Source organism: Cetorhinus maximus, chromosome 21 (genome assembly GCF_964194155.1).
Source record: "Cetorhinus maximus chromosome 21, sCetMax3.hap1.1, whole genome shotgun sequence".
In the NCBI taxonomy this organism is placed as follows: domain Eukaryota; kingdom Metazoa; phylum Chordata; class Chondrichthyes; order Lamniformes; family Cetorhinidae; genus Cetorhinus; species Cetorhinus maximus.
This window is the reverse complement of record NC_135899.1, coordinates 83320211-83333837: the sequence shown is the minus strand read 5'-3', so window position 1 is coordinate 83333837 and position 13627 is coordinate 83320211.

Here is a 13627-nt window from a genome sequence, read left to right as displayed (position 1 = left end):
GGGTGTTGCTGGCTTGGCCAGTGTTTCCTGTCCACCCCTAAATGCCCGAGAAGCTGGTGGTGTGCCGTCTTCTTGAACCACTGCAGTCCACAGTGCTGTTCGGGAGGGGAGTTTCAGAATTTTGATCCTACATTGCTGAAGGAACAGCGGTATAGTTCCAAGCCAGGATGGTGTGTGGCCTGGAGTGGAACTTGCAGGCGTTCTTGTGGTATTCCCATTTGGTTGCTGCTCTTGTCCTTCCAGGTGATAGAGTTTGTGGGTTTGGAAGGAGCTGTGAAAGGAGCCTTGGTGAGTTGCTGCAGCACATCTTGTAGATGGTACACACTGCTGCTGCTGTGTGCCGGTGGTGGAGGGAGTGAATGTTCGATAGTGGATGATGTGTCAAAGCAGGCTGCTTTGTTCCGGATGGTGTTGAGCTTCTTGAGTGTTGTTGAAGCTTCACTCATCCAATCAAGTGTAAGTATTCCATCTAACTCTTAACTTGTGCCTTGTAGATGGTGGACAGTCTTCATGGGGTCTCAGGAGCTGAGTTACTCGCCACAGAATTCCCAGCCTTTGATCAGCTCTTGTAGCCACAGTATTTTTGAGATTGATCCAGTTCAGTTTCTGGTCAATGGCAACCCCCAGGATGTTGATAATGGGGGATTCAGCAATTATAATACCATTGAATGTCAAGGAGCGATGGTTTGGTTCTCTTGTTGGAGATGGTCAATGCCTGGCACTTTGTGGCACAAATGGTACTTACCACTTATTGGCCCAAGCCTGGATATTGTCTAGGTCTTGTTGCATTTGGACATGGACTGCTTCAGTATCTGAGGAATTGCCAATGGAACTGAGCATTGTGCAATCATCAGTGAACACCCCCACTTCTGATCTTATGATGGAAGGAAGTTTATTGATTAAGCAGCTGAAGACTGTTAGTCCCAGGCCACTACCCTGAGGTACTCCCACAGTGATGTCCTGGAACTGAGATGATTGGCCTCCAACAGCCACAGCCATCTTCCTTTTTACTACGTATCACTTCAACCAATGGAGAGCTTTCTCCCCAATTCCCATTGACTTCAATTTAGCTAGGGCTCCTTGATGCCACACTCAGTCAAATGCTGCTTTGATGTCAAGGGCAGTCACTCTCACCTCACCTCCGGAGTTCAGCCCTTTTGTCCATGTTTGGATCAAGGCTGTAATGAGATCTGTTTCAGTAATGCTGATAGAGGGATAAATATTGGCTAAGATGCCAGAGGTAACTCCCCTGCTTCCTTCAAATATGTGCCATAGGATTTTTAAAATCCACTTGAAAGAGGAAACAGGGCCTTGGTTTAAACATCTCATCCAAAAGATGTCAATTTAACACTTTCTCCCACCTCAGCACCATGCTGGAGCTTTATGCTGGAGAAGGGTTTGAACCCACAAGTTGAAAAGTTATGAATGCAATCAAGTCTATCTATCCGTCTCCCAATGTACATATACTAGTAGATCACCTGTGGTGCTGCTCACAGTGAGTTGGAGGATGTCCTGCTTTATGCTATGAAACTTAGAGGGGAAACAGAGGAGGAGGTCCCCTCCAATATACTTAATATCTGCATGGAGAAGGAGGAAGGCTAGTACAATGGCTCCCGGAATTAATGCTGCTAATTCCATCTACCTTGAACTGGCAGCAGACTCACGATCAAAACCAAGTTTACAATTCTGCTGCCTACGTGGCTCTTTGTCCCTCCAGGGATTAAACATTAACTTAAATGCTATAGTGAAACCAACAGTGGTCAAAAAGAAGATTTGACTCCCTTTGTCAAAAGCTAAACAAAGATGAGCTCAGTGAGAAAAATAACAATTTACAAATGAACTCTGTGAAAGAAAACTCAGTGACCCTCTTGGTACATGAAGAGGTTGCAACAAGACAAGTTGTTTAGAGTAGAACACAGGGAACCTCGTGTTGTATCGCTTCTGAGATGGCGTTGTTTTTTGGATAGGTGTTCTTTATCGTTTTCCAATTGAAATAACATGTCCCAAAACACTTATTTTTTTTCTGTATGATCCCCATTCATTTCTTTATCCTTGTTAGATTTTGAAGTCAGTTCCTATCTCTTGTCACTGTTGAATCCACGAGGCCAGGCATGTAAACCCTTCACTGTCATCTTCTTGCTTCACTGAGTGACAGCTGCTCTCCGTGAATGGGAACTGTAATTAAAATCTCCTCACAGCGGCCACACAGCACTCGCTGCGCAAGGTGACTGACAGCTGCAATCGAATGTGAAAATCGTTCATCTTGAATGAGGAAAACAAAAATCACATTAGATCGAGGCCCTGTTATTACCATCTTCACAGCTTTCTGAACTAGCAAACTAAAACTGACAGTAACAGGAGCTCATTCAGTCAGATTCCTTTGCACTCTTCCATGGGTGTTCATTTATTTGCCCAACTGGTGTAGATATAATGGGCAGAATTTTCTGCCTGTCGGGCGGGCGGGCCCAACCCAATCTCCAGCGGTGGGGAGCTGATCTCCGCTGGAGAAGTGAGCCCTGCTGCCATTTTACGTGGGCGGGCCAATTAAGGCCCGCCCAGCATGACGCCCAGCGGGAAGCGCAATGCACTCCCTGAGCAGGTAGTCGGGGTGGGGGGGGGTGGATTCCCCAAAAACAAGAGTGAGCTCTTTCACGCATACGCACAAAAGAGCGCACATCTCCCTGAGGCTGCACTTATCCTCAGGGAGATCGCTGACACTTTTAAAAATATGAAAAATAGAAAAAAAAAAATCCCCTAACACATCCCCCTCATGTCACAATGTCACATGAGATGGGACGTGTTCATAATTGACATTATAACTTTATTAAACTTTATAAAACCCTGCATGAAACCTCATCCCGCCGCTGGATGAGGTTTCATGATTTATCTATTTGCTGCCGGGGCTCCTGGCCTGCCCACCAACCTTAAGGTTGGACGGGCAGGTCCTTTAATTGTTTTAATTATCCTGTCAATGGCCTCAATTGGCCATTGACAGGTCAGCAGGCACACAGCTGATTTCGCTGTGGCCCCGCCTTCCTGAATATTTAAATGAGCCGGGATGAGGTCGGGGGTTCCGCCCAGGGTCATCCCGCGTCATTTTGCACGTCAGTGAGCGGACCCCACCCCCTGCTCACCGACGGCAAAATTCTGCCCCACGAGTTCACTGTGAGGGTGAAGGAGTCCAGACTTCAGTATTACACACAGCACTTTAAGATGCTGCCACTTTGAAGAAAGTGTGTCCATTTACATAGAACCTTTCACAAACTCAAAACATCCCAAAGTGTTATATGGTCAATGAAGTACTTTTGAAGTGTAATCACTGTTGTAATGTAGGAAATGCAGCAGCCAATTTGCACAGGCAAAGCTCCCACTAACAGCAATGTGATAATGACCAGATTTTCACTGATGTTGTTTGAGGGATAAATAATAGGCCCTGGACATAGGCCCTTCTCTGAAATAGTGCCATGGGATCTTTTACTTCCAACTTTGAGAGCAGATATTACCAGTCTGCAGGTGCACAGGTTCCCCACAGTCAATGTTACTCTCGAATGTAAATGGCATTACCCTCCACACTTTGTCACGTGTGTCAACCTTCCCTCAGTGAAACAGCCGATGGGGCTTCCTAAATGGGCTGAGCGTGTCCAGTTCAAAAGTGAGAGTCCATTATGACACTAAAGAGCAGCTGGAGCATCCCGACAAAGGCGAGTGGCTTCTGGTCAAATGCTCCTGCCACAGCGACTTCCTTATGTGATGTTTCCAAGCCCACCCTTTAGAATCAGTCATCTGTGGATCGACATGGAGACCAGTACAAAGCAATAGTGGAAAACATATAAATACACTCGGGTCTTGGAATTACTGTGAACTGTGGTAGTCTTGAAGTAGAGATAGACAGGCTGGTGGGTTGGGTGGACATGCGGCAGATGAAAATTAATGTAGGGCAGTATGAAGTGATACATTTTGGGAGGGAGAACAAGGAGATGCAATATAAAAAAGGATACAATTCTAAAAGGGGTGCAGGAGCAGGCAGCCATGTGGGTATAAGTATGCAAATCATTTGGTAGGTGGTAGGGCAGGTTGAGAAAGAAGTCAATAAGGCATACAGGACCGTGGACTTTATGAGGCATTGAGTACAAAAACAAGGAGGTTATGGTTATTGACATCCTTCCATCTATGAAAGGTCATGGACACACAGCAAACAATCCAGTTCAGACGGGGAGCATTAGTATGATCAGGAGCAGAGATGTCCCGTGACCACGATTCTCTTGACTCTCATAGTCAGGGAGAACCAGTTACAGGCATGAGAGACCTGAGTCTTTATAGCTGAGTTTCCATGTGAGCGACTAGCACTGCATCTAGACGTAGAGGAGTCCTCTGTGTGATCTGCATAAAACACTGCTTTGGCCTCACATGGAGTATTGTGTCCAGTTCTGGGCACCACACTTTTGGAAGGATGTGAAGGCATTAGAAAGGATGCAGAAAAGGTTTCCAAGAATTGGAATGAGGAACTTCAGGCTCATGGATAGATTGGAGAAGCTGGGGCTGGTCTCCTTTGGGAAGAGAAGGTTGAGAGTTTGTCCAAATCATGATGGTTCTAGACAGAATAGACAGAAGGGTCGAGAAACAAAGGACACTCATTTAAGGTGAATGGCAAAAGAACCAAAGGCGACATGAGGAAAATCTTTTCTATGTAGCGAGTGTTTAGGATCTGGAATGCACTGCCGGAGAGTGTGGTGGAGGCAGCGTCAATCGTGGCTTTTAAAAGGGAATTGGATCATTACCTGAAGAGAAAATATTTGCAGAGTTATGGGGGAAGGGCACAGTAGTAGTACTAACTGAGTTGCCCTTGCAAAGAGCCAGCACGGATAGAAGGGACCGAATGGCCTCCTTCTGCACTGTAACCATTCTAATGATTCTATATCTTTTGTTGTCTATTTTTCTTCCACTTCCCCTCTTCTGCTGAAGACATTGGTCACTTACTGGGATATCATTCACCCTCCAGTATCTCCGCAAAGTGACTTCTCTTCTTGTGCAAACCTAGATAGTGACCACCAGCAGGATACCTGAACATAGGCAATCATCACCGGCCGATCGGCTCCCATCTTCACTTACAGCAGGAACTGGGGAATAGTGATCCAGAGCAGGAATCCTGCAAATGTTCCCTTTCCTGTTCCTCAGCCACAGAGACCAATTGCAGTGCCACAACTCCTGCCCTTGCTGAGATCCACTAAAGCAGGGGATCCCTTGGGATTAGACAAACCTGGGACCTTCCTGCAGAGCTCCATGCAGCACAGGAACCATACCATCTGGTACTTGATTGAATCTTTTGTTTTTGTTTTGGATTTCCAGCATCCGCAGTTCTTTGCTTTTATCTCCTTACAAGCATGTTCAGTGTCGATCAATGTTACAATTTATTACAACAGTCATTACACTTCAAAAGTGCTTTATTGGCTGTAGAGCCCTCTGGGGCATTCCTGAGGCCACGAAAGGGGCTATAGAAATGCAGCTCTTTTCTTTTTATGGGGATCGAGCTGTGCAATGGTACAGGGAACAATCTTCATACAGTACCCATCAAACATAGTTTGGGTGCTGTGCTATGCTGTCCTGACACTTGCCTGCAGATTTATGCTCGCACTTACAGTTCCCTATGTTATAACTTAGCATCTCCCTTTTCTCCCAGCCCTGGCAAAGGCTGATGATAGGTTGGATGCTGCTCAAAGCTCTCCAAACGCTTTCTGACTCCTTTGTCACCTGTCGCGACATCTTCCTTTCAATGTCCCCATTGCCTTCAATTTCCAATTTCACCCCGTCTGAATCTGCCCCTGAATTTATGCTAATGAGCTGCCCTTGCAAAATTGGGTGCAAAGAACTCACTTCCATTTGCCTCGCTGTAAAACCCACCAATGACCACTCCAAACTCAACTACGGCCAATGTGAGAAATCTCCCAACAAACAGAACCTGTCGTCGTTCTAAGACCTCTCAACTTGAGTGAAATTAAACCTTTTACACACCCTGAGCTGCAGTCTGTGCCAGCCATATGTTGTTTCCAACAAAGTTTTTTGTACTTATTTCCAATGCAAATGTATAGCTGGCATTTTGAACACCAGTTCTGTTGACTAATATCTAATATTGCCTGAAGGCAACAAAATCCATGACGCATGAACAATAATAATCATTTGAGAGTGTGTTATGTCATCTACGCCTCAAATACTGCTTCCACACATCATTAATCCTGAGTTATTAATATGCTGATATCAAAAAAAGGAAACAATTATATTAATGGAAAAGCGACACATCATGTGCAGTTGTAACACACTTTTTCTTTGTCAAACCTAAGGAGCATGTTAGGTTGTACTTGTGTCTTCAAATGCTAATATTTTTCTCTTTTGGATGGGAACCAAATGAGTTTGGCTCATGGGAGAATGTTCTTTGTGGTTTTCTGATTGCTTCCAGATCCATAATTGTCTGTCTGTGAAATGCAAAGGAGCTAACTCACGGAGCTATGGGGAGGCACCGAAAAAAGGCAGAGAGCAGGAATGTCTGTGTGGACAAACTCTGCCTGCAATGTACAAACCCTACAGAACCAGGAAGTAAAATTCCTGGTTTGAGACGTTGCCACGGAGTCAAGGGAGCTTCCAGGTCCTGTTGGAAAACGTATCTGGTCCCAAAACTTTAGAAGGAAAATGGCCGCGCCTCCCCCCCTCCACCCCCTCACCGTGTCTGGCGTGGCTGCTGTTGAACGTCACTTTGTTGAGGGCATTAACACAGGTGTTACATGCGTGTGCCAGATGTATGTCGTGTAGGCAGATCAATTCGTCAGTTAGCGTCTAACGCTGATTTGGTGCCCTGAGCTGCCATTGTCAACCTTGAACATCCTCTTTTGGACGTGCACAGTTCAACATGCATACAGTTGCACGAGGGTTACCCCCAACCCTCCCAACCCCACCCATCACCAGCCCTGTTAAAGGCATCATCATCCAGCAGTGGCTCTTGCTGAATACTGCATGTTTGGAGGAGGAGTTCGTAAAAGTTGGTATAATCTGTAAGGAATGGTGCTGGACGTTGGGAAGGCATTGATTGCCATTCCAAGGCCTTGGAGTACACCACTTGCTCCCAGACATTGGAGCTCTAGCTGCAAACCCCACTGGGCTGTAGCATGGGAAGGAGATAAAACAGAGGCAGAAAGGCAGAAAGCTGTTTGCAGATCAAGCGGGTCGAAGGGTTCTTAGTAGAAAGGCTTTACCTACCTGGGGTCGTGGCAGATTATTTCTCTTACTGGCACCGAAGCTAGTAAGCTAGTAAGTCTTTGAGGCTAGTGATGCAATTGATCAGTTGTGACAGGTGAGGAAATACTCATTGGCCTTGACCACGTGTGTAAGGTCATTAAGCTTATTCCATCACTGCATTCAGGTCCTCGGGGCTAGGCTGCCGGCCACCTGCCCCCACGGCCTTCTCAGCCTTGGGCTGGAGGGCCTGCTGGCCCTTTGAGGGAAGAGACCCTCCCATTTGCCTCCCAAACCAAGGTCCCCGGTGCGGCATTAGAGAGTTTTCCAGGCGGTTTGCGGGCCCCCTCGGTCTCAGTTTCCCAGCAGATGCCTAGAGAAAGCTCCTTGGCAACAGACTGGGGGCCCAGCGCTCCAGGATCAGATCCTCCCTGCAGCCGTCATATCTACCTGGCCACAATTACGGCGCAGCCCCCTGTGGAGGAGGAGTTTTCCCTCCACAATGGTGGTCCAGCAGCTGTGGCCATTTTTAATTTCAAAAAAGTGCCGAGAGGGTGCCTTAAGACAAAGGTGTCCTCTCTCTCTCTCCCTCGCCTATAACAGCAGGCTACAGCTCATTCTGTGCTGGAAGGTCTTCTACTGGCCCTTCAGCTTCGAGAGTACACTTGGCCTTCCTAATTCGGTGAGCGCGCTTCCTGGCCACTAATTGGCCAATCCAACAAAAATCACAGTCGGGTTGCTGCTCCCTACACGCCGTAGGGTCAAGCCCCACCTTTAATGCCAACATTGAGATCCCAACCCCCCCAAACGGAAAATCCTGCTCAATAGGACAGATGACCTAAAGCTTGGTCAACGAGGTAAGATTTAAGGAGCATCTCAAAAGGAGGAAAGTGGGGCAGGGAAGGTTAAAGAGGGAATTCTAAAGCTTAGGAAAATTGCACACAGTCTCCAATGGTGGAGGAATTAAAATTAGCAATACTTGAGAGTCTATAATTGAAGATTCACCGGAATCTTGGAGGATTGTAGGGCTGGAAAACATTAGAGATAAGGAGGAGTGAGGTGAGGCACAAGATTATGGAGTCTAAGCCCCTGTCATGGGCAAATTGGCTGCCATGTTTCATAGAACATTGTCTACACTTTAAAAGGTACTTCATTTTCTCTAAAATGCTTTGGGACATACTGAGGACCTAAAAGGCACTATATAAATGCAAGTTTGTTCTTTTTCTTAACTTAAGATTTGAACTCGGCAACAAGGGGGTAAAAGTTGTACTTCTGTGCTGTCAGCACCTGCTGAAAGTTAAAATAATGGACCAAAAGTTACAGGAGGATGGTGTGCAATTCCACTTTACATGTTTCTAGGAGCCATGTAATGGAATTTACACCCCTGGTAGCACTGGATGCTAAGTTTGCTGATGACACAATATTAGGTAGGAAGGTAAGTTGTGAAAATGACATAAGGAGGCTACAAAGTGACATAGATAAGTTAAGTGAGTGGGCAAAGATCTGGCAAATGGAGTATAATGTGGGCAAATGTGAAATCATTCATTTTGGCAGAAAGAATAAAAACTAAGCTTATTATCTAAATAGTGAGAGATTGCAGAGCTCTGAGATTCAGAGGGATCTGGGTGTCCTAGTGCATGAATCACAAAAGGTTAGTATGCAGGTACAGCAGGTAATTAGGAAAGTGAATAGATTGTTATCATTTATTGTGACAGGAATTTATTACAAAAGTAGGGAGGTTATGCTTCAGTTGTACAGGGCATTGGTGAGACCACATCTGGAGTATTGTGTACAGTACTGGTCTCCTTATTTAAAGAAAGATGTAAATACATTAGAAGCAGTTCAGAGAAGGTTTACTAGACTAATACCAGGAAGGAGTGGGTTGTCTTATGAGGAAAGGCTGGACAGGTTATGTTTGTATCCACTGGAGTTAAGAGTAAGAGGGGACTTATTTGAAACGTTTAAGGCCCTGAGGGGTCTTGACAGGATGGATGTGGAGAGGATGTTACCTCTTGTGGGAGAATCTAGAACTAGGGGTCACTGTTTAAATATAAGGGGTCACTCATTTAAGACAGAGATGAAGAGAATTTTTTTTTTCTCAGAGGGTTGAGTGTCTTTGGAACTCTCTTCCTCAAAATGATGGCGAAAGCAGAATCTTTGAATATTTTTAAGGCAGAGCTAGACAGATTCTTGATTAACATTGGGGGTGAAAGGTTATTGGAGGTAGGCAGGAATGTGGGGTTGATGTTACATTCAGATCAGCCATGATCTTATTGAATGGCGGAGCAGGCTTGATGGGCCGAGTGGCCTACTCCTGCTTCTAATTCGTATGTTTCTATGTTCATATGCTGCATTGTCAGCACTACCGTCCTTTACATGAGATATGTTACAATCGCCAATAACTTTTAAAAAGAGGAATTGCCCAGCAATCAACGGACATTACCAAAGGACAAGGTTTCATGTTTTAAGATTTTTACTGTCACAAGCAAACTAAAATCAACATAGACCAAACATTACTTAACTGACAGCTAATACACCAAACAAAAGAAAAGGTACTTTCACATTAATTAACTAACTCAATCAAGATATGTAGTACAAAGCTGGGCGCTGCACTTCTGACAGATGTGTAGCATTGCAAGAACAAGTCCAAAGCTACTGCTGGCTCTCCAGTAGGCTTACTTCTCCCTACTAGCCTAGACTGAAACTTTCATTGTCCTTTGAAATTCATTCCACTCAGCTTGAGTCTTCCAGATCTGACTTTCACTAGCAAGACACGCCTCGGCGACATTTTGTTCTTAATAAATCTCCCCATCTGTTCTGTCCCTTTCCTTTCAAAAAGCTCTCACAAGCGTCCTGCTTGGCTGTTACCACAAAACAGTCTATCTTCACAGAGTAGCTGTTTTGCTTCTCCACACAGCAACAGTTGCTTTGTCTGTCTCCGTGTCTCACAAGGCAGCTGTCCCTTTACTGTGCGTCACTGTGGAAAGGCATGGAAACTGTTTTTTAATTGGCTTCTGTTTAGGTTTCTCTTTCATGGCCACCAGATCACATGGGCCTGTCTCTGAGCAAAGCTGTGTAGTATGACCTCACCATTCCCTTTTCCAGAAAGTTCTGTTTCACCTTAGGTTAAAAGGAGGAGACATTTTAAAACATAACCATCTTGTAAAGTTTTGCATTTGCAACTGATGTTAAACCTTTCACCGGGTGAAACGTAAGCAAGGTTTTACATACATAGGGCACAGAAAGAGGTCATGCAATCCAACTAGTCCATGCCAGTGTTTCTGCTCCGCTCAAGCTCCTCCCCTCTTTCCTCATCTAAATTTACCATTGTGACCCTCTATTCCCGTCGCCCTTATATGCTTGTCTAAGGGCATCTATCATATTCCTAGTCGATTCAATTCCTGTGGCAAAAAGAAGAAAGACAGACCTTTCGTAACCCCAGGACATTCCAAAGCACTTTACAACAAATCAACCAATGAAGTACATTTGAAGTGTAGTGATGGCTCTAATACAGGAAAAGGGGCAGTCAATTTGTGCAAGCTACCAAAAACAGCAACGTGATAATGGCCAATCTGCTGTTTGTGACGTTGATTGAGGGATAAATATGGTCAGGACATCAAAATACTGCAATGGGATCGTTTACATTGAGAGGTGATCTTATTGAAACATATAAAGAACCTAAGGGGACTTGACAGGATGGATGCTGAAAGGACGTTTCCCCTTGTGGAAGAGACTAGAACCAGGGGTCACAGTTTAAAAATAAGGGGTCAACCATTTAAGACATAGATGAGAAGAAAGTTTTTTGCCTCAGAGGGTTGTGGTTCTTTGGACCTCTCTTCCCCAGAGAGCGGTGGAGGCAGGGTCATTGAATATTTTTAAGGCAGAAGTCGATAGATTCTTGAGCAACAAGGGAGTCAAAGGCTATTGGGGGTAGGCAGAACGTGGAGTTGAGGCCCCAATCAGATCAGCTGTGATCTTCTTGTATAGCGGAGCAGGCTGGAGAGGACGAATGACCTACTCCTGCTCCTGATTCATATGCACGTATGTTCATACATCAATCTGAGTGTGCAAAGGAGACCTCAGTTTAGCGTCTCATCCAAAGGACGGTAGTTGGCAGCAATGTTAAAAAGTGTAATACATTAATTTGTTTATGGCAGAATTGAGTAAGAGGTAGATACAGCTAATAGCTGTGGAAGTTTATGGAGACATTTTAATGGAGCATGAGATACAAAGGTGAATTACATCATTAATTATAGATTACCTGTCCCACTTATATACAATTCAGTTTTAGAAGCATATAGGTATCCAAGCTGCTTCTGACAGGGTCAATTTGAAAAGTTGACATCATTGCATCAGGGATGTAATTAAATCATCTGGTGGAAGTCAAAAATTACAGGTTCCTGCACACCTAAGTAAAAAATCAAACTCTGCCCGTAGATCAGGCTTGCCTTGATCAAACATGCACCAACACCTCTCTGATTCAGGCACAGCTCAGCCGGCAGCCTCTGAGTCAAGAACAACAACACCAACTTGCATTTATATAGCACCTTTAAACGTAGTAAAATGTCCAAAGGTGCTTCACAGGAGCATTATCAAACTGAATTTGACACTGAGCCACAAAAAGAGATATTAGGGCAGGTGACCAATCTGGCAGGTAGGTTTGAAGGAGTTTATTAAAAGGAAGAAAGAGAAGTTGAGTCAGAGAGATTTAGGGAGGGAATTCCAGAACTTAGGGCTTAGGCAGCTGAAGGCACGGCCACCAATGGTGAAGTGATTAAAATCGGGGTTGCGCAAGAACGGAATTGGTGGTGCACAGGTACCTTGGAGGAGATTACAGAGCTTACATCTGTTAGATATTTCTGGCCATCTCCCATTTCAGACATCAAACACAGTTTGGTCCAAATTTTTGTATCAGAGTTCGAGAAAGTATTTAGAAACCCAGTCAGTGATTCCAATTTTAACTCTGGATGGCTTGTGGGAAGTGCATGGAAATCGGCTGTTGGCCTGTTGCCTATGGGCCACCCAAAAGTGTGCAGGTCTGTGTGGAGAAGGAAAGTCTTATAAGAGGGAAGGAGGAGAGTCCAGTGGGAAGGGAGGGCTAATCTTTGAGGCCCAGGGGAGCATGCCCTGTTTCTCCTGACCCAAAGTACCAAACCATACCTTGAACAGCCTCGTTTGATCCTGGATCCTTTTCCCACTTGACTTCACCTGACACCCCACTTAGAACAACTTTAAAATAGTAGTCAGGGACTGATGACGTCAATCAGATCTGTGTAGGTCAATAAGAACCCCACCAACTGTTTACAGACAACTTCACCACCTGTCCAGAAGCCTGAGACAACACTGTGAATGGTGTGATCTGTTTTGTCTGGGGTTCGGGGTTAAGATGGGGTTTCTTTAGGATTTGCCTGTTAGCCTAAGAATGCAATCGTAAACTGTTATTCACACAAACCGTTCTTGTTTATTTACAGATCTGTCTACATCTCAGTACTCTACACGAGGTTGTACTTCTGCTTCCCACCAGAGCTCAGTCACTTATTCATGTGACATTACATCATAGTTACATCAGTAGTATCAGGTGCTCCTGATGTTAACCCTTTACTTTACATCTCCCTCCCAAAGTCTTTATCCCAACTATAGATATACTCCTACATTTCCCTCCAAAGTCACAGACTTCACACGGTTAGTCTCTGTGGTGACTTGACCAATCTCCCTGATCTAAGTTCTAATTTCATTTCAAAGTTGAGGATGAACAGCACACTTTCGTCATTCAATAGGAATGTCTTTCACCTGGGTGGTTGTAGAGTTTCTACTTGTTTCTGGTTCCTTGCCTCCATCCGGATCTAAATAAAATGCCCAAGGTCCCATTGGTTTCTTTTCCAATGATATCAAGGCTCTTCCATTCCTTCTGATATTTCCCTGCTCCATCTCAATTCTATAAAATCTCGGCGAAGGAGCTCTTTCTATTACAATGCCTTCTTTCTGTTGATCTCGTATCCACACCCTCTCCCCAGGATGTAGCACTTTCGAGTCTCATGCTCTGTGCCCGAGGTTGAAATTAAAAGCTCGACTCCTCTTTGTTGCTCCTCGTGCTTTCTAAATTTCCTCACAATCATCTGAGGTAATGTAGGTCTTGGTGTTTGTTGTGGAGCTGGAAGTTATGGTGGCAGCCATTTCCCTGCCAATAATTCTGATGGCGAGAACCCATTTTTTTTTAGCAGTGAGGTTCTGTAGATACAAAAGGGTAAACCAATATCTTAATTCTTTTTCATCAACTCCTTAATTGTTCAAACTCCTCTTTCTGCTTCTCCATTCGACTGAGGATGTCTAGGCAAACTAGTTTGAGAGATGTTTTCCCTGTTCAAAGTATTGGTGTAGTACTGGATTATAATCCGGTCATTCATTC